The sequence below is a fragment of the Prenolepis imparis genome, unplaced genomic scaffold, assembly GCF_030444845.1.
Source record: "Prenolepis imparis isolate NDT839.2.m4 unplaced genomic scaffold, iyPreImpa1.0 SCAF_3, whole genome shotgun sequence".
NCBI classification, from domain to species: Eukaryota; Metazoa; Arthropoda; class Insecta; order Hymenoptera; family Formicidae; genus Prenolepis; species Prenolepis imparis.
Window position 1 is genome coordinate 230,224 of NW_028141161.1, and position 23,455 is coordinate 253,678.

Consider the following 23,455-nt stretch of genomic DNA (forward strand, 5'->3'; position numbering starts at 1 on the left):
AGGTGGAAGAGGAAGAGGAAAAGTCTTTCACTTCAATTTTTATTAATATTATTACATTAATATTATTACAACTTCATACATCTCTGAAATTTGTATTAAAATAAAATGCTTATATGTTTTTTATAACATATCATAAGAAGGTCCTATTTGTTTAAAAAAAAATAAAAGTTTATAGTAAACAATAATATAAATTATAATCCTATTGAGTATAGTAAATAGATAAGTGCGTGCGTAAAATAATGAATGTAATAATATAATATGTAAGTCTTTCACTTCAATTTTTATTAAATATTAATATGCAAATATTATTTTATTTTTATACATAAATATTTTATTTATATATAAATATTTAATAAATCATCATTATTCGATGATTATTCATTATTCGATCATCATAATACGATAGCCGGTTCTTGCTGACATTATTTCCCAATAATCGCATCCGTGTGCTCAATGTAGCAGTATTTGTGCCTACATGGACGCTATACATACGCGATGCAAGAGAGACAAAGACAGAATGATACTCTCTCCTTGTCAAGCGGTCAGAATGTTACCACGGAAATTTCCCCATGAGCTGCTCTTAGATATAGATCTAGTGAGATTCGTTCATATAAGATTTTGCATCGAAGAAGTCACGTAGCTTCGTGATTTTTTTAAAAATATATTCTTTATATAATAATGCAACCCGCTAAAGAGCCCAATTTTGCATTTTTGCTCTTAAAAATTTATAATAAATTAAATACGGACTCGTGGCTAACCCAACCTTACCTGTTGCTAGCTGCGTATTTCACCAAATTTATTATGAATTTTATTTTTACGTTTTTTCCAAAAAATCGATCTTTGGCGGGCTGCGGACAATTCTACTGATTAGAAATATCGTAAATTTAATCAGATTCATTCAGTATTTTGGCTAAAATCTTATATAAACGAATCCGTAATTCCCGGCCGGCCGGGAACTACGGATTCGTTTTTCCCAAATTTTAGCCAAAATTGTGAATGAATCTTATTAAATGAATGATATTTATAAATAATCAGTAAGATCATCCGCATTCTTGTACACAGTCATTTTCTGAAAAAAAGATGAAAATAAAATTTATAATAAATGTGGGGAAACGCGCAGCTAGCAACGGGTCAGGTTGGGTTAGCCGCGAGTCTGTATTTTATTTATTATAAATTTTTAAGAGCCAAAATGCAAAATCTGGCTATGTCTGGCGTTGCGTAATTACATAAAGAATATATTTAAAAAAGTTTCATGGAGCTATATAATTTCTTCGATGCAAAAAATGGGATAAGCGGATCTCACTAGAGTTATACCTAAGAGCAGCTCATAGGGAAATTTTCGTGGTAACATTCTGACAGCTTGACAAGGAGAGAAATAATTGTTCTGTCTTTGTCTCTCTTGCATCGCGTTTGTAGTAGCGTCCGTGTAGGTACTAACATCAATATACTGTGCACACGAATATGATTGACAATGAGAAATAATCTTTTTAGTTATATATTATTTATAATAATTATTAATTTACTTTATAAATATATAAAATATGTAAATATAATAAATAATACATATAATATATAATATAATAAAAATATAATTAAATAAATTATATAATATAATTAAATATATAAATAATTAAGATATAATATAAATAATATAATATAAATTACTAATATAATAAATAAAGAATAAATTAATAAATAACATAATTAAAGAAATTATATAATTTCGAAACAAATAAAATAACAAAATAAAAAAGTATTATATAAACAAATATGAATTATGCAAGAATTGAAAAATGCATTGATACATTTTTTATTAAAAAATTTTATTTAAAATATAATATATTTATAAATATTATCATATGTTATGGAATCTATATTGATATAAAAAGATGGGCTGCTTTCGCGACGGAGAATGATCCAGATTAAAATGATCCTGCGCTGAATGATCAAATTTGAAATTTCATTGAATAATTCAATCAGCGCAGGATTATTTTAATCTGGATCATTCTCCGTCGCGAAAGCAGCCTATCTTTTTATATCAATATAGATTCCATATGAAAACTTTATATCCTCTTCCGCGACCTCTTCCCCGGCCTCTCCGATTTTGATAATGTAATGATGGTGGTGGTGGTGGTGGTGGTGGTGGTGGTGGTGGTGGTGGTGGTGGTGGTGGTGGTGGTGGTGGTGGTGGTGGTGGTTGTGGTGGTGGTGGTGGCGGCGGTGGTGGTTGCGATGACGGTGGCGGTGCTGATTGGGATGACGGTGATGGTGGTCGTGGTGGCGGCGGGTACTCCACAATTTGTAGCCGTCGCTCGCGGCGGCGTTGGCGATACCGCCTACGTCGTTCTGATTGAGACAGCTATAAAAAAAATAATTTTATATTATTATTTAATATAAATAATATATATTAGTAAGGGAAATAATATATATATATATTAAATTAATGTGAAATTATAGTATTAAATTAATTATATTATAATTAATCTTAATTATTATTAACGATTGCTAGTCAGAAAAATAGGAGTAGTGGAAATGATCGACCAAAACTAGCAAATAATAAATTTATTTCAATTTCATTCAGTGTGACGTTTCGACCATATGATTGTGGTCCTTTTCAAGTAAAACAAAATAAAATTAGTTACAATTACATCTCAATTATACACGATTGTCATTGTACAGCATTTTTTATTAAAAAGTCAAATAAATTGAAAGTGGATTCTGTGACGATCCTTCGGGAAGATATGTTGTCTGCTGTCTCGCACTTTCAATTTATTTGACATTTAATAAAAAATGCTGTACAATGACAATCGTGTATAATTGAGATGTAATTGTAACTAATTTTATTTTGTTTTACTTGAAAAGGACCACAATCATATGATCGAAACGTCACACTGAATGTGAAATTGAAATAAATTTATTATTTGCTAGTTTTGGTCGATTATTTCCACTACTCCTATATTATAATTATATTAGTATATGAAATAATGTGTTTCTAAAGATTACTTACAGCTTGTTGTGCGCTGGGCATTATGATGCATCCAGGCGCCCTGGGCGGTAGGCCGTGCACCGGTAGGCCGTGCACAGGTAGGCCGTGCACAGGTAGGCCGTGCACAGGTAGACCGTGCACAGGTAGGCCGTGCGGCACGTGGGCAATCGCCACGTGCTCAACCGGAACGTGCTCAAAGGGCACGAATGGTCCACCTGGTGGTGGTAGCGGTATTGCTGCAAAAAAATGTTTCATTATATGTACATATATATAATACATACAAAATATTAGGTTCTTTATATAAGAATATACATGTATATACTTATATAAATATATGTATATGTTGAAAAAATGACAGAGGTTGAGGTTAGAACAATAACTTGTTTATGAGAATAAAATTCTAAATGTCATATGTAAATAATTAATTCTTTACATGAAATTTGATAAGTGTACATATAGTAAACATGTATATAGTATGTACATATGTACATGTACATATAATAATGCATATATCAATAAAAAAAACGACTTACCATACTCTCAATTCGCCATTACTCAAATAAAGGTAGTGTCGAACTATCGAATGCAATCATTTGCAATAGTGTATCGCGCGACCAATGAAATACTTTTATGTCGTGATTGGTGCGTTGACTTCGAAGCATTTGTAGACTACTTTTTGTTTCATATATATCGAGTATCAGTTTTTATTACAGTCCATTATAGCAAAGTACAGCGTACAGAGTATTTTGTTCTTAGTGTTGAGTTTTTGTTTTTATATATTGTTTGGAGTGTAATATTATTAGTAATATTTATAGACATACGAGAGATATTATATATAATACTCTCATTATGTCTAAATATACTAATAATCAAAGTGTGTCGGCAAAACGTATCTCTATGAAAAAGAGAATGCGTTTAGTCCGACTCACAAGTAATACTACTCAAGTGCCATTCGCCGATATTCTTGAAACTTTGCACACACGTAGTACATCGAAAAACATTAAACACGTGTTTTTTTATTTTGGCTAACAAGGCGTTTTAAGGTTAGATAACGCATTCGAAAGTTTAACACCATTTAGCACAATGCTAACTAACGCTACTCATGAGTGTCATTCTCTTACAGGTTTTACGACATTTCTCTATCATAATTTCATTGTCTGCGTGTTTTTGAGATCGCTAATGACGATTTTGACATCAGTTATATCAATGTAGAGGTGGCTGATGAAAAATGGCAAATTTAATAGTAGTCTTACGAAGGATGTCAAAATGTGACTGGGTAAATATCGGTGGGCAAACTTCTTAACACCCTTCTTTCAAATGACGGAAACAATAAGCAAATCACGAAATTTTAAGAAATTGAACCTTATGAAGACAGGATTATTAGGTCTTTTTAATGTTTCCAATTATACAATCTGACATGTAGTAATCAGAACGGCCGATGGTAACTTATATGTTCAAGTTTCGTCTAACATGCTTACGATACCACAATTTGCACATATATTGTCAAAATAAATTATATTTTTACCGCAATTCATTATCATTATTGCAACTTTTGCTAATACCATTCATAACGAATAAGGTTTCATCAATCGTTTTTAAAGGTTGAAATCAGGGAGCAATACGACAGGCTTCTGATTACAATAAGTTATATTCACGAAGTATTATCTTTTTTCATTACGTATTTTCGAACTACAATTGATAACAATTAGTTTTTCATCGGCCGTTTTCACAGCACGGCTTTAATATTTTCTACATTGTGTATCTCTTTGAATACAATTTACAACAAATAGGTTTTCATCAGCTGTTTCCACGTCTACTATTTGTTATTAATTGTAATAACGTTAAGTACCATTCTTTCTCTGCGTTTTTCTCGAAAAAATTCATCAAAACATGTCTATGAATCCAAAAAATATTCTTTGTTTACTAACACATAGTTTCAGTGATTCGCAGTATGATGTTGAATCGATTGTGACAGAAGATGAAAGATCATTTGCAGCTTATTTGGAAGATCTCATTAAATCTTCTGTTGGTTCCAACGTGTTCACTGAAACTTACGAAACATTGTGTTATAATGATGACAGCGTAATACCTGATGCTGTTGAAGTCGATGACGATTTTGAAGATGACTTTGAATGTGTTGTTCAAGATGATAAAAAACTGAAAGTTGAGATAGACGTTGATTATAAAAACAGAGCGGTCAAGTTTTGGCGATCTGCTAAAAATGGTAACATGAGCTTGAGTACGGTAAAAAGTAGATTTAAGAGGGTTCCAGATAAAAAAACGTACAGGTGGGAAGCACAAGTAGCGGAGGGAGGCACAAGGAATGAGAAATTGTTTCGTATCAGTACATATGTTTTAGATCAATTCAAAACTGCTATGGAAAAATCACTACCTGTTCATGATTTAGAGTTGAAAAGATGAGCTTTGAAAGCAAGGGATGATGTTAAACTATCAAATAAACTCTTCTCTGCTTCTTCCAAATGGATCCATACTTTCAAAGTGAGACATGAAATAGTATCTAGAAAGATTAACAAGTTTGTTACGAAAACCCAGATAACGAGTAAAGAAACTCTCGCACAGAAGGGTAATGAATTCGTTGCAATAGTGAGATCAGAAATATTATCTATAGGAGAAGATAATGTATTCAATTCTGATCAATCAGGCTTTAATTTAGAATCACATGCAGGGCGTACATTGTCATTTAAAGGTACTTTGAAAGTTGAATGCTTGGCTCAATCTATAAATTCACTGACTCACAGCTACACTATACAGCCTTTTATATCTGCAAGTGGGGTCTTAAAATCACCTTTGCTAAAAGTGTTACAAGAGACACAAGGTAAATTTGGTCCGATCGTCAGAAACAATATTTATAAAGTTGAAAATATTCTTGTGCTTGCTTCGAAATCTGGCAAACTTTCATCAGATCTTGCTGTAAAATGGTTTGTCGATGCTTTTTTGCCTAATGTTAATGAAGCATCGGCTCTATGTTTAGATTCTTGGACTGGACAAACGGAAGAAAAGTTCGATGTTATAGATAAGCGTGGTAAAAGAGTCAAAATTTTAACTATTCCCGCAGGGACAACTGGTATGATCCAGCCATTAGATGTTTAGACCATGGAAGAACTTTCTTAAACATTTCTCGGACTTAATCATACTATATAACTACGACATCAATTTACATTTGAGGAATAACATCTTAAAGATTCAGTCATTGATTCATAACCAGTTCTCATCACCAAGATTTGTAAATTTATTCAAATACGTTTGGTGGAAAAGCGGGTATACTTCAGAAAAACCAGAAAAATGTGCAACACCTGTGGAATACTGCTTCGAGAATTGTGGTACACACTGTAGGTTTTGCACAAACATTTCCATCATAAAATGCGCTTGGTGCAACGAATCTTTATGTATACAACACTATTTTGCTCCAGACTAATGCTTCTCCTCACTACTGCAAAAGATACGTGAAATGAAGGCAATATTTTTAATTCCATCCTTTTCTTTTCACCAAGATATGGGGAATTAAAATTCAAGTATATGGAGAAGGCCGCACCTTGTCTTCAGTGGCCGGGTCAAATCTCTTGCCTTCACTGGTCGGGTATAGTACCATTATCTTGCCTTCACTGGTCGGGTATAGTACCACTATCTTGCCTTCACTGGTCGGGTATAGTACCACTATCTTACCTTCACTGGCTGGGTAGACCTTCCCATTGCCTTCAGTTTCCGCCATTTGGATGCGTCATATTGAATTTTTCATCCGCCACCTCTAGATTGATATAACTCTTGCCAAAATCGTAATCATGTATCTAATAAACTTCGCAAGTGGCGTTAAATAAGGTTTTTGAAACTTCTGCGATTTTGTCCACCATTTTGTATTTGCCATTCTGAATCTCGTTAAACTAATGTCAAAATCGTCATTAGCGATCTCAAAAACACGCAGACAATGAAATTATGATAGAGAAATGTCGTAAAAGCTGTAAGAGAATGACACTCATGAGTAGCGTTAGTTAGCATTGTGCTATGGTAAATGGTGTTAAACTTTCGAATGCGTTATCTAACCTTAAAACGTCTTGTTAGCCAAAATAAAAAAACACGTGTTTAATGTTTTTCGATGTATTACGTGTGTGCAAAGTTTCAAGAATATCGGCGAATGGCACTTGAGTAGTGTTACTTGTCAGTAAGAAGAATTCTTTCATCAATGACGAGAGAATTATCGAGGAAAAATGTACATCGGAAATTCCAGGTACATCATATCAATTATATGCATGCGAGGATAAAAGAAATGTAGATGATGACACGTCGACAACGCAATCATTATCTTCCATGGATACATTTTCTCAATCATCTGTCAATGCATGCGCGACACAGAAATTTCAATCGGAAAAAAATATTAATATTTTCGATAATGATGATGATGATTCTATGGGATCTCTATCAGACGTTCGTAAATTTTGTAAAAATTTGACTCGTTTGTCGAACGAGCCGCACGCATATACAGATCAGAGAAATGTGATGACAGATTATGATGCGTTGACACCGCAGTCGTCAAATGCATTTTTTGAAAATTCTGCAGATGAATGCACACTGATGGGGGGGGGGGGAGGAATCGGAAGATACAATGCAAAGCAATATCGAAGATATCAAAGACGTCGAAAATGTTGAAGACGTCGAAGATGTCGAAGATATCGAAAATTTGTTTTGCATACTGATGGGAATATCGACGCAAATCGTTTGTATTCTGAAGAGATTAGTGGACGACGTCTTGGTATCGTCAATTTTGGGCATGTTTTTGCTGAGACTGTCCACTCATTGGATCGGCGAATGTCGTTTTACTGATTTTGTATTAAGCGAAAAGAAGCGTGACGGTCTGAAAAGACAATTTTCTGTCAAATGTCACTTTCAAAAAGACTTTTGGAGTGAACCGGAAGACGACAGAATATTGGATGTCAATAGTGGTATCGTATCCGGTATTATATTGACAGGGACTGGTCATAAGCAGCTTGAAGAACTTCTTGCTGCTGTAGATATTGCATGCATGAATAATAAAAAATATATAAAGCATCATAACGAAATGTCGGAAGCCTTCGCCGCCGCCGCGGAAGAAGAAATGCGCGTGGCTGGCGAAGAGGAAAAACGTTTGGCGATTGAAAGAGGAGATGTCATAGACGGCATTCCGCATATACCCGTGATAACAGACGGCTCGTGAATGAAGAGATCCTACCGTACTGGTAGTTACTATTCTCCATCCGGAGCAGCTATTATTACGGGATATCATTCTAAAAAAGTTTTATTTGTTGGTGGCCGAAATAAATATTGTATTGTCTGCGCGAGAACAGCTAAAATTAATGCAGTGGCAGCAGAACATTTTTTTTTTTAAATTGAGGGAGCAATCAGAGCTCCACCAGTATGGAAAGTGATATAATCCTCGAAGGCTTCCGACTTAGTTTAGAAATGCATGGCCTTATTTATAATAAATATATCGGTGACGGTGATAGTAACGTATTAAAAAAATGGAGATATTTTCCACCGTATCCAAATATTGTTGTGGAGAAGATTAAATGAACGAATCATCTTCTCCGCAATCTTTGTAATAAAATACGTGAAGCAGGTAGTACCGGTAGTAGAAATATATCAAAATTGAAGGTCGTTGAGCACAGTGTTATGAAAATTCGAAACGCTGTGATAAAGGCTGTCACCTTTCGCCGCAATCGTGAAGTTAGTTGGCAAACAAATTTTCAGAATTAATTAAAGATTTAAATAATATACCTAGCCATGTATTTGGTGAACATAAAGATTGTGCTTCGCTTCAATATTTCTGTAATGGACAACAGAAAGAAGGCGAGCAAAATCTTGTGCCTCAATTACAACGTACAGGATTATTACAAAAAGTAGAAAATGCTATGAAACGCATTATAGAAAATGCCGATAGCTTACTATATCAGTTTACTAGTAATTCCGTTGAAAGTTGTAATGGAATTATAAGTAAATTTATTGGTGGCAAGCGCATTTATTATGCCCATTATACCATGAAAGGCTCTTATCAGACACGCGTTAAAGCATCCGTAGTGCAAGTTAATACTTTGCGAGCCTTAAGTTCTGTTTGTCGTGCAATGAATAAAAAACCACCCACACGAACAGAAATAATTGAAAATAGAAATTTAAAAAAAATGCCAACCAACTTCAACGAACACATGCGGCGAAAGAATTAGATCTCTCTGTTCGTACATCTAAATATTCCGCTAAAATAACGGCTGATAAAAATTATGCATCAAATCCAGAACGGCCAGATATCGAAGGTATTATGTACGAACAGCTGGGACGTAATCATTATCAAATGTTATTTGATCATCAACAAAATCGTGCTGTATTGGAGTGTGCTACACGGGATCAGCATGAAAACCCGGAGTGGCACAACATACGGCGAAATCTTCTCACTGCTTCAAACTTTGGAAAAGTTTGTAGCAGAAGAGATCAACTTCGTGCCAAAATCTTGTGAAAGCAATTCTTTATCCTCCTCGATTGACGAACGCTGCTGTTGAGTGGGGGGTAAAGAAAAAGAGATGATGGCACGAGAGCAATTGCAGATGGAATTAGGGATAGAAATTAATAATTGTGGTATATTTATAGACGAAACAATCCCATATCTTGCCGCGACGCCTGACGGCATTGTCGGAGACGACACTATCATTGAGATCAAATGTCCTTATGCGGCGCGGCATGTATCTCCCATCACTGCAATGCTCAATAAGATTTCAGATATTCATAGAATATTTGAGAAAACGGATGACACTCGAATGAATCAAAGACACGCGTACTACTTCCAAGTACAGGGACAACTCCACATAACGCAAAGAAAGTATTGCATTTTTGCTGTGTGGACACCTTTTGGATTAAAGTACACGATTGTCGAGCGTGATGACAGATTTTGGGAAACAAAAATGTCATTATTGCTTAAACGATTCTACGAGGACTGCTTAGTTCCTGAAATAATAGATAGTAGAGTAGCAAGAAATATGCTTATTCAGGAACCGCAGTATGTCATCGAAGCACAAGCAGCCCAGAATAATGACATAATAGTGGAACACTTTCGTGTTATCAATGCGAGCAAACAATTGTCGAGCACTACTATCACTGTTGCTACTCCAGAAATGGAGCAAGATGACGATTGCATTATAACTGATTACTCGAATGAAAAAATAGACCTAACTGAGAATGACATGAAAAGACAAAGAAAAATGTTAGATGATGTGATACCATCTTTTTTATTAGTAAAGAATATAGTTTTTCCCATAGATAGTAAATTAAATGATGAATCGTTAGATCTATTTTTACGCATTGTAAGAGAGACTTCTTGCTTTGAAACACAAAGTGTGTTATACTTACAATAGAATACCCGCACATAATTGAAGATAGTCGTAGCAATAAAAGCTTACAAATTATTGGCGAAAATTGCACAGATCATTGGCGATGTATTTATTTTGATGGCACCAAACATCACGTGTACGACAGCCTACCTGGTATTACGTACGATAAATTGGCTGCTAAAGAGAAAGAATATATTCGCCTTCGTTATCCCAAGATAAACAAATATAATATAATTTTCGAAAAAGTACAAACACAATCGGATTCCATTTCTTGTGGAATTTATGCTACGGCTTTCGCTAGAACTGTAGCCTTGAAAGGAAATCCTTGTAATGAAAAATATTCCAGTGACGTAAAATGCATGAGACGTCATTTAATTAAAATTCTAGAAAGCAATAAATTATTGCCCTTCCCGAATTAATATATGTATATAAAAATAAGCAATGATAAAATAAAAGATAGTAGAAGTTTCATTATATAGAAAATATAGTAACATGTAATTATTACTCTTTCTCGCATGCGAATAAAAATCTCGGAGAGACGATAAAAGGATATGGTTGCGTTCTCACGGGAATGGATGTTGGAGGGGCCCATTCTATAATCACAATATTACATTTTTTTATATTATATTATATTTGTTTTTAATAAATAATTAATTTTTAATTATTATTAATAGTATTATTATTTATTATTTATTATTTATTATTATTAATTATTATAATTTTATATATTGTAAAAGGGATATTGTTCTTGAGGAGTGTCAGGATCTGAGAGGATGAATGTGGTAGAGGTTGTTCTGAACTCGGGGATAATTACTGGACACGTGTTGAATGTACTGAAAACGTGTATATTACGGCAGCACGTCTGTGCTGTCGGAGACTCTAACAAAGACTGCCGGATTACATCCGCCTTCTTCATCATCTTCGCTGAATCACGTGACTGGCACAGCCAATCACGGTCGCGCGCAGTGGTCTCCGGGAAGACCGGAGAGATTCGCATTCCGCAACGTCGGCGCGCGCATCTAGCGAGCGCCCTCGCACCCGTACGCATACATGGGTGAGGTATATCTAGTCTTACAGTTCGGCCATTCTGCCAATTCATTTGTCTCGAATGATCGTACTATAGGCAATGAACAAAATAAATCTTTAAAGTGCTAACGTAATCTTATGTATTAAACTAAACTTTTGACTAACTCGGAAACTCAGAAACTACTAAACAAAATAACGTAAATAATATCTATAAACGCTTTAAACTAAAAACAATCGTAATAAGGTACAATCGATGAAACCTCAAATTAATCTTTGGCAAAGTAACTATCAGACTTGTGTACATCACAGATTTGTTGTATCACTAAATCACAAGGTAACTTTATAAACTATGCTTGACAGATTCGCACTGCTCTCTTAGCAAGGAAAACTATAACTAAATGCAAAAACTATGTACAACTAAAGGCTTGCATCGGTGGACATTACTATTAGCCTACGCTAAATTATCACTAACGGCTTAAAACTATCAATTTAGAAATTAAATTTTATAAACATCGGTGCGATAATAATATAAAACTTATAATAACTTTTAAAAGAAGACGCTAATATATACAACGTAGTATTTACAGAAATTGGACCACTATTAGAGACTAAGAGAATTTGACCCAAGGTTTAGTCGGTCTGGCGACAAAATTGAATTATATGGTTTGGCAACCAGATTAAAACCTGGTACGTCTTGTACCACGTAGCGATTTTTGTCGAGCTCTTTAGTTATTACATAAGGGCCTTTGTAACTAGGTTTTAGCTTTTTGCCTTCTCCTGGTTTCGCTGCGGTGTCCCTAATCATTACGTAATCGCCCGCTTTATATTTAGTCGGTTTCTTGTGCCGTTTATCATAATAAACTTTGTTATACTCTTTGATCTTTTCGACTACTTCTGATGCCAAAGAAGTTGCATCAGATCGGATGTTCTCCGCATTTAGATCGATTTTAGCTATTTTATCCAAAAACTGAACTAGTTTGGCGTCTGAATGATTACGTTGATCGTAACCTAGGAAAAGCTTAGCAGAGGTTGTTCTAAGAGACGAGTGAAACGTATTGTTAATTATGTATTGGACTGTACTTAACCAACTGTGCCACGAAGAAGGATCTTCGACCAATTTCTTTAGGGATGACTTTAGAAATCTGTTGATACGCTCTACAACACCGTTAGCCCAAGGAGCCGCTACAGCGACTAATGTGTGTTTAACGCTTCTACTCTCCATAAACTTTGTGAATTCCTGTGAGGAGAAACAGGTACCCCTGACCACCGTTTCCGGATTGTCAAATGTTAGAAAAAGCCACATTAAGTGTTTAACAGTCTCTTTAGTTGTAGTTGATTTGCAGGGAAACAACCAAGTAAAATGCGTAAATGCATCAACAATCAGCAGAATATGTCTGCATCCTTCACCTGACTCTAACAAAGGACCGAAATGATCTAAGTGTAATTTTTTGAATGGAGACGTAACCTCCTCTGTCAATTGGAGCTCTCCCTCACGAACATTCGTAGACACATTATTTGTCATACAAGTCAGGCAATTATCTATATTTTCCTGCGTTCTCTTTCTGAGAGAGGGAAACCAATAGTTTGACATGATCCCTTGAACTGTCTTCTCTGGACCACAGTGCGCCATGTCGTCGTAGTAAACTCTGATAATATTAGTTACCATTGATTCCGGTACGACAAAACGAGGTTTTTCGGGTCCTTTCTTGTACACGAGGTCTTCGATAAGCTCAAACTTATCATTACTCGCAAACTCAAGGTCTTCCGCGATAGTTTTAATCCCAGTATCCTGTAATTGCTTGAACTGTAGCTCTCTTTCAAGCGGTATCGACTCGAAGGCCGCCACTATCCTACTCAACGCGTCGACATGGACCATGCGTCTACCCTCGCGATGGACCACTTTGAAACGATAGTTTTGTAATCGCAATGTCCACCGAGCGATTCTTGGGTTTAGGTGCGCTTTATTTAGAGCGTAGACTAACGCGTGACAGTCTGTCACGACTGTAAAGTTGAGTCCATATAAGTATATATGAAATCTCTCTATAGCCTTTATCACCGCCAACATTTCTAGCTCATAGCTATGATATTGAGCCTCCGCTTTGTTGGTGGTTTGGCTGTGATAAGAGATCGGGGCCCATTGGCCCGCATCTTGTTTTTGGAATAAGATGGCTGCTAATGCTATTGCACTAGCATCCGTATGAAGTTCGGTCTCCTTATTAGGATTGTATGGGATGCAGGAAAAGACGTTAAAGCTTCTTTCAACGAATTGAAAGCATTCAAACAATCATTGTCAAACACGAACTCTGCATTTTTAAGCAAAAGATTTTGAAGAGGTCTGGTGATTTTAGCGAAATCTTTTATGAATTTTCTAAAATAATTGCACAAACCCAAAAATCGCTGCAATTCTACCATTTTTCTTGGTTGCGGGAATTTAGATATCGCATCTGTGTGTCGCGCGCTCAGGGTAATCCCATTCGGAGATAACGCATACCCTAAATATTCGACTTCCTTTTTAAGAAAGTAACATTTGTTATAATTAACCTCAAAATCATATTGTTTTAATAATAAGAGCACCTTTTTAAGAATATCTAGATTATCTTTAATGGACGAGGACGGGATCAGAATGTCGTCAATGTATATTATTACGCTATCGTTTCTAATTAGTGGTTGAAGAATATGAATCAGCCGCTTTTGAAACTCCGCTGGAGATTCATAAAAACCAAACGGCAGACGGGTGTATTCAAACTGCCCGTCTGGCGTCGCAAATGCAAAAAACTTTGTGCAATCGGAATGCAATCTTATCTGATGGAACCCATCCTTAAGGTCCAAAAGAGTGAAAATGCTCTTATTACCCAAACGTGCAAGACAATCCTCTATAATGGGAAAAGGATATCTTTGTTTTATAACTCGATCATTGAGGGGACGCAAATCAACGCATAACCTTAACGTATCATTTTTTTCCGCACTGGTACCACGCGAGCGCAATAAGGTGATGTGCTATACCTGATAATGCCCCTCTGAAGAAGGTTGTCCGTAATCTCTCTCATCTGGACGCGTTCTGACCATGCAAAGCGTCGGGGTGCATAAGCATAAACTGACTCATCCTTCAGTGCCACTTTTACTACGTATTGTTCGTGCACTGGTGATACTTCCGTGTGCTCAACTTCTAATATAGTTGAAATCAATTGATCTTTACTATCCGAATCAAAATCAGTTTCAATATTAGACAACATTGTCTTAAAATCGTCCGGTTGATTAGATATAGCGATTTCTGTTAAAGCTATTTGTTGAAATAACAAGATTTTGTTTTGTAATTCCCCATTAGCCGGGTTGTAAAGGACAGAGATCGAATTATTTTTAATAAAATCGCGACCAATTATCATGTCGAGAGAAAAAGAATCGTCTTGCAGGATATGCAGATCAATATTAGTTACCAAATTAGGAAGAACTTGTAAAACAATTTGTGTTGATACTAAACCAGTGATACTAATTGGGGAATTATTTATAGCTTTATAACTAAGATTAGAAAAATCGGAAGAACTAAACGAATTGAAAAATTTTTGAAAAATTGACGGACGGATGAGAGAGATCGGACTTCCCGTGTCCAAAAGAGCCCAAATATCGCAATCTTTTTTATTAATAAGTACGACCTTAAGCCGGGAGTCGTTAATCTCGATCTTTCTGTCCACGTCCGGGGTGACTATCGCCACCGTTGATGATGCTGGTGAGACCTCTGCGGGCTTAGCTTGTTGCTCCACCGCTGATACCATGGCGGCAACTTTGAGGTTAGGCTGACCAGTTGCTTGCCTCTCCTTGCCTTTTAACTTGAAGCAGTTGTCGCGTACGTGGCCTCTAGCGCGACAATAAACACAAAATGAATCTTTTGCTTGGTATTCATTTTTGACTGGAACTGAGACGGGTTTCACTCCTTGATCCTTCACGTTGACAGTCGGAAATTTTTTGGAAACTTCTCCAGAACCAGAAGTAATGTGATGCATTTCTTCTAAAAATTCATCTATCGATGAAACTTTAATCGCAGCAGCCAATTCTCTTAATGATCTGCTACCGATGCCACTAATGAGCAAATTAATATTGTCCTTTTCTGGCAGCCGCAGATTCTTCATAATAATCAATTTATCCATGGCGTAGTCTTGGAAGGTTTCCTTTTGAAAATTCCACCTGCGAGCCTCCACTTTTTGAAGTGCTACATGGAAAAGGACCGTACGCTTAAAGCGTCTGATGATGGCATCTCTGAAGAACGCCCAAGATTCTATTAAGTTACTTAAATTGAGCTCAAACCACTTACGTGCAGTTTTCTTGAGCTTGCCCGTGGCAGCCAGCAATAGAATGTTTGAAACTCCATGAACTGTTGCTACACGTTCTACTGTAAGAATCCATGACTCGATGTCCTCCTCCTCTGAGCCACAAAAATCAGGCAGGTGTGTTGATAGAAGTTTGACTGAGTGTGACGTAGACGCTGTGGATATGTTGGGACGTTGCTCCTGCGTAGAGCCAGAAAATACTGTAGGCTCGTTGACTATGCCCATCAGAGTGGAACAGCTTGGATTATTGTTAATGGACATGGTTGCGAACATCTGCTGCATCATTGTTTGATGCTGGCGTGACTGTTCCATCATCATTGCTTGTTGCATGCGTGACTGCTCTAACATCATTGAGCACATTTGCAACAGGGAACCCTCCGTTGGGGCAGACTGTGAATTAGAGCCAATTGACGAATTAACTTGCGTAACCGTGACAACACGTACCGTATCCGTAGCTGTAGAAACTGCGGATGGCGCAGATGTGTCCTCTCCCAGGAAATCCGCCAGAGGTCCATTCCTCTCCAAATGTGACATTATAAGATCAATGCAGACACCCGGATCGTTCGAAGGACTCAATCCATAAGATTTGCAGAACTTCCGCCTGTAGTTGAGGCAGAGTCTTTTCTTCAAGCTGTTGACGATTCATGTCGACGGTTTATTATAACTCTATTCGAGCGAAGGGCCACCCTCACACGGAGGTTAACCTTTCTTTGGCGCGAAAAGTTTCCCGCGCGGTGAAACAAAAGACAATGCGCGCGCACCCGATCACGGGTACTCAGCGTGCAAAAAACGAACGCGCCGGCAAGACAATATGGCGTCCTTTCAAGCGCGTGATTCTAAAAAAAATTTCCATGCACCAGACGCGAATGCCGTATGAGGTCTGATCGTGAAAGGCACTTGAAATCTTTAGACCAACGCACCATAAATGTACTCACGACAATTGCAGATTATTCACTGCAGTGTCTGTCCAATTAATGGCGGCGACCCGGCTATGAAACGATGCCGGTATGCCGTACTGGCTCAATGACCGTGCAGCCGAACACAACCGGCGAAAACCCGAGAGTCAACTAGACGACGCGAGAACCGTATGTGTTGAACACGACCGGTGAAAACTCGACGGTCTACGACACGAGAACCGTATGTGTCCGTCCGAAAAAACAAGCACGTAGTCTTTTGACTTTGCAACTTTCTATAAACCGCGTAGAACAAAGCTCAATATCCCACTTCTGAACTGTAAAAGGGGTATTGTTCTTGAGGAGTGTCAGGATCTGAGAGGATGAATGTGGTAGAGGTTGTTCTGAACTCGGGGATAATTACTGGACACGTGTTGAATGTACTGAAAACGTGTATATTACGGCAGCACGTCTGTGCTGTCGGAGACTCTAACAAAGACTGCCGGATTACATCCGCCTTCTTCATCATCTTCGCTGAATCACGTGACTGGCACAGCCAATCACGGTCGCGCGCAGTGATCTCCGGGAAGACCGGAGAGAACGCATTCCGCAACGTCGGCGCGCGCAGCTAGCGAGCGCCCTCGCATCCGTACGCATACATGGGTGAGGTATAACTAGTCTTACAATATTATATTTTAGTTTTGAAAATAGTGCATTGCAAATTAGATCGCAATTTGAACTGAGGTGATTGCGTCGCAAAGTGTTAAAATCAGATAGATTTTGTTTTGCAATGTACTATTTTCAAAAATTGATAATGATAAGCAGATGAAAATTAAGCAAATTACAAGATATAAGTATATGAGAAACATATATTATATTAATAAGCTTGCATGTAAAAGAACAAGAAATATTTTATAGAGTATATACTTCCATAATATGGTTGAGGTCACTTTGCGACGCGATCATAACTCACTTTAAATTGCGATCCACTCGAATTATTAATTCGTGTTGTTTTTTATTTTTTTTGCGCCTCTGTTATTTCCGACAAGCGAAAAAAATTATTATTTTATTATTACTAATTAATATTCTAATATTATATAACTCACATTGTTTTACTTTCAGATTTTAAAATGAATAATTTCTTTTATTATATTGATATTCTATGTACGCAGCATAGAGTTGTTTATTGTTGCAGAGAGATTGGAGTTCATGTCTGAAGGGCGGATCACTTTAATGAAGAGGCGTGGATAGCATTGAATCAACGCCATTATATTGCAGCAGGTAACATATGCACAGTGGGGGTTTTAGTGAGTAAGAATCTCACACTACTCCGGAAAACCGGGGTGCCTTTTGAAGGTTTCCCCCACTTAAAAAAAAACAAAAAAAGCACTATCCCAGTAAACACAAAGTTCCCCCACGGGCATCTTAGACTTGTCTAAGATGTACGGGCAGTAGCGCGCCCGGAGTCCGGAGCGTAGGTGAAGGATACACCGATATAAAACCCGGAGTGGAGGCTTCGTTAGCCCGGCAAGGCAACCTCCTAAGGGAAGGAAAACCCTGACAGAAAACCACTTTGTTTCAGATATGAAGATGTACACGAAACAAGAGAAGAACTCCCTGGGTTCGGGTACCAGAGGCCGGCGGGGGGGATATTGTCCCGGTTCCCCCCTCGTCGTCATCGGACGACGGGCCATCCAGCACTTTGCCGGCGAGGGCGCTGGAGGAAGGAGCTATCGCTTGGGGCAGCGAGGAGGAGCGCCGGCCACTAGTGCCTGCCACTAGTGCCAAGGTGTGGCATGAAAGAGTGGCTGCGTTGGAACTTACCCTGGAGGAGGTGGACCGCAGATGCCTCAGACTGATGGATGGTTCATTTGTGGTGCCTGAGGAACCTCCAGCTCCGGAGGTCCTGAGAGAGGATTCCGATGCGGAGGTTTCGGAAGAGGAAGGGCCGTCCTTCGTCTCCATCGGGTCAACATCACCGATGGAGGGGGAGGAAGTGATGGAAACACCGAGAGGAAAGCGATCTCCTGCGAGGAAGTAACCCTCTCCGAAGGCGGGCTCGTCGGGGAAGAGGAGGAGGACACCTAAGGGTAAGTCCTCTACCTCTTGTCTACCTTCTTCCTCCGGGAAGCGCGGGCGCCCGGCCACGACTGGCGACTATGCTGGTCTGGCCGCGGCAAAGGAGCGACTAAACGCGGCCAGAAGGGAGGAGCTGCTACTCGCTGATATGGAGAGGATACTGGACCCTTTCACCGGTCCAGTCCTCTCCGCAGTGGGAAGGAAGGATATTCCTTCGATGGAGGTCTTCCGCTCGGGCCTCCAGGGGACTACCATCTTGGAGCTCCGGAGGTTAGCGGAAAGCTTTACCACCCAAGTGGAGAAGGTGGCCGAAGTTTCCTCTGGTCTTGACGATGTCATGGCCAGGGAGCTTTGTGTCTCTTCGATGAGACTGGGTGGTATAGTAGTTGAGCTGGCGGAAAGGGTAGGTGCGACTGCGGATCCTCAGGTTGCTCTCCGCAGCGAGAATCAGGGCCTGAGAGGACGGATCTCGGCCCTGAAACGCGAGGTGGATCGCGTCACTGGGGAGCTTGGCGCTCTTCGGGCGGTCATTCCGTCCATTGAGGAGGAATTTTTCGGAGGCAAGAAGAAGGCGGCGAAGAAGAGGCCACCGCCGAGGTCTCTGGAAGGGTCGCCGGAGGATGTGATGGGGATTCCTCTCGTTTCTGCCGCGGGGGATCGCCCGGTAACTTTTGCGGACATGTCGTCCCTCATGGATCAGAGATTAATTGATCTGAGGGGCGACATAGTCTCGGCGTTTTTGGTCGCTCTGCGGCCTTCGCTCGGGGGACGTACTGGGGCCTCTCCCTCGGGAGAGGTTTTCGAGTGTGCCCCCCCTTCGGGTGGAGTTGACGGTGCTGTGGAGCCAGTAGCTGCCCCTGCTCCCGGGGGCTCTGCGCTTTCTGCGAATGCGGAGGGGTCTGCGGATGCCGCTGGTACCGCGGGAGCAAAGGTCAAGAGGAGGGCCAGGAGGCATCGTGGAGGTCGGGGGAAGGTGCGCGTCCTTTCCGGTGTGGCGGCTTCGGGCTTGGGGTCCTCTCGTAGGACGGCAGGGATGCCGCGACCTTTGTCGACGGCCGCGGTTGCGATAACCACGGCTGGTGATGTGGAGGATCGGCCTACCTATGCCTCGGTTCTGTCCGAGGCTAGGAAAGGGATCGATATAAACGAGATTGGCATCGTGGGTTTGAGGATGCGTCGAGCAGTTACTGGGGGTCTGTTGTTGCAGATCCCCGGAAAGGATGCGTCTGCCAAGGCCGATCAGCTTGCTGGTCGGATAAGGCAGATTTTTGACGGTTCGCAATCCGTTCGGGTGTCCCGCCCGACACGGGAGGCTGAGGTGCGCCTTAGGGGTTTCTTGCCTTGCGCGAGGAAATATTGAAGGAGGTAGCTGACGTCGGCGGGTGCGATGTCGGGGACATACGGGCTGGTCAAGTCCGGGGAAGACCGACGTTAGCACATTGTGGCTCCGCTGCCCCGCGGCCTGCCTTCTTCCCCCATTCTTAGTTCGTAGTGTCTTGTCTGTGTTTAATGTGGTTTATGGGGGCTGCAGCCTATGTTGACCGGTCTTGGCCAGTCTGTACGGTCTGGTTACGCCCTTTGTTAGTTGGTCCTTAACGTATGTTGTTGTTTTACTTAATGTGGATAAGGACTGCGGCCTGTCTGACTCGTCTTGGCGGGTATGTTAGGTCCGGGTACGTCCTTTCAATGTAGTGGCGTTTTTGTCTTCGTGGTATGTTGGTCCTTGGACCTTTAGTTGTTTTGGGTGCAGGGGCGATTGGCGTAACTGCCGGTCACCCCTGTTTCCATCGTCTACGTGGAGGGGACATGGAGGATGCGGTCACTCTGGTCGGCTTAGGCCGGCATGCGTGGTTTTCGGTTATGCTTCCATGTCACCCATATGTTGATTGTAACACGTTTTACGTGTCTTGTGGTTTGTTTATGTGTGGGGTCGAGCCTGCTGGCTCGCCGTCCGGGAAGGCAGGGAAAGTGAGTGAGGGCTCCTGATCCCATTGCACGTCTACCAGGGACGAAGGGGAAGTGGACAATGCAACCTTGTCGCTCCTCGCGCGCACCTCCGTTGGGGGGTCGCGGAAATTGGTTGGAGTGTGCCCTTCAGGCGCACTCTCGGGGAAGGGCGCGTACGCGCGCCAAGCCAAGGAGGGGCACCTGAAGTAATGCGATAGCGGTCCCGGGTGGTCCCCCGTCACGCAAGGGATTGCCGGTGAGGTTAAGCGGGTATTACTGGGTGCGACCCTTCTAGTCGTACCACGAGTCCCGCACTACCGTGGCTAGGTCTTCGGACCTTTTTCCCTCCCTTAAGGGGGCTGCGATGTGCGTAAATCCTCATCGTGATTAAAAAAAAAGTAAACCCAAAGTAACAGTAACATAACATCAATGTTATAATTTCCCACTTATATTCTTTTTTAATTATAATAATCTGTAAAATAATATTTTTTAATATTTTTATATATTATTCAAATATACTATTATATTATATAAAAATAATTGTTGATTATTAGATTCATTGGATTATTAATTATCGATTGAAGTTTGAGCTTTTAGCATGGCATAGACTGAACATCTTGTACATTGTCTACATTTTTTTTTTTTTTTTTTAATGCCCCAGAGTATTTACAATCTGTCAACAGGTGACAATAAGTAAGTTTTATATTTGACTAGTAGCGTGCCAGTACCCTCCCAGTGGAGGGTACTTCCTATTATTCAAACCCATGATTTATTGGAGTTTGGTTGTAATTGCTGGGCTTCCTGATCGCTGTACCATAATTTGTTTGTCTATGTGAACCTTCTTTGTGAGTCCAGCGGTTTAAACTTCTTCAATTTTCTTTTGTCAGAGGCTTCCATTAATAGTCTACCCACTAGACGGTTTGGATGAAGTTCTAGTCTGTTGATATATGATTTGTCATAGTTTTTTATTTCCTCTTTTACAGTAGGTATTTGTAAATCTCTTTTTATAAAATCATTCGGCATAAACCAGGGTGCGTCCACCATTATCCGTAGTATTTTTGACTGAAATCTTTCTGATATTTCGATGTTGAAATTTGCGGTTGATCCCCATAGTTGTATACCATAAGTCCATATCGGTTTAATCATGGACTTATATAGTAATACTTTGTTCTGCAATGAAAGCTTTGATTTGCGGTTTAAGAGCCAATACATTTTACTGATTATGTATCCCATTTGTTTTCTTTTGTTCCATATGTGGGTTTTCCATGTCAGTCTGCAATCTAGATGTATACCTAAATATTTAACTGCACTAGCCTGCGGCACCTGTTTGTTTATTTTTACTGGTGGGCATGATTCCCTTCTGAGTGTAAAGGTATATGTACTGACTTCTGTTCATTAATTTTAATTCTCCAGGTTCTAAGCCATTCTTGTATTTGGTTTATACTTTTTTGCAAGTAGCTTGAAGCTATTTTTGGATTTATGTGTGTGGCCATAATAGCTGTGTCGTCGGCGAAGGTTGCTGTGGTTGTTTGTTGCAATGTTGGAAGGTCCAATGTGTATAATAGATATAAGATTGGGCCCAATACACTTTCTTGCAGTACTCCAGATCTGATTGGCATTAAGTTTGTGTATTCTTCTTGATATTTTACTAGGAAAAATCTGTCCGTTATATATGATTTCAGTAATAAGTAGTATTTGTGCGAGAGATACTTTTTGTATAATAATCCTGAGTGCCATACCTTATCAAAGGCTTGCGAGACATCTAGAAACACCGCTGAGCAGTAACGTTTTTCTTCAAAATCGTTGTTAATTTTCCTAACGATTCTATGAACCTGTTCGATAGTCGAGTGACGTTCTCGAAAGCCGAATTGGTGTTCTGGTATAACTTTATTTATTCCTAATTCTGTTTTGATTCTTTTTGATATGAGCTTTTCAAATACTTTTGATATTACAGGTAGTAGGCTTATCGGTCTGTACGAAGTTACCTGTTCCAGGTCTTTCCCTGGTTTTGGCATTAGTATAATTTGTGCTACCTTCCATTGTGCTGGGTAATAGTTGAGTCTTATTACAGCGTTATAGATGATGGCTATTAGTCTCGGAGCTTTCTCTGGTAGTTCTTTTAATATTTTTCCTGTTATTAGGTCGTCGTACCGGGTGCTTTTTTTGCGTTAAGATCTATTTGTATTATGTTGTGCACTTCCTTGGTGCTGATTTTTTTTATGGGTAATTCCATTTGTAGAGGCGCTTCTAAGTATTGATGTATTTCATCCTCTTTGCTATCCGGAGTTTCTTGTGGAGGAGACGTGAATACTTCCGTAAGATGTTCTGCGAATAGTTGAGCTTTATCCTTGCTACTTCTTACCCATTTTCCGTTAGATGCTCTTATTGGTGGTGCTGGCTCTGTGGAGTTTTTATTTTCTTTGTGATTTTCCATAGAGAATAATCTGTCGCTTCTGTTGCTGTAAGACCTTTTAAGAACACTTCGATTTCATGATTTTTCTTGTTGATTATTAACTGTTTTAGTTGCTTTATTGCTTTATTTAGTTTTGCTTTATCGTGTGGGGAACGTGTTTTCTGCCACTCTTTTCTAAGCTTTCTTTTTTCAGTTATTTTGTCTCTCACGCTTATTGGACAGTCTATTCGTGCTTCCGATGTATTTGTTTCAGGGGTAGCTGCCCATGCTGCTTTTTGTATTTTATTGTTAAAGCTATCAATAGCCAATTCCAGTTCATCGGCAGTTTTTAGTGATATATTGCAGGATAATTGCTCATTTAATGTTTCTTTGAATATATTCCAGTTGGTTTTTTTATTGTAGAGAAATAGAGGTCTTTCTTTTTT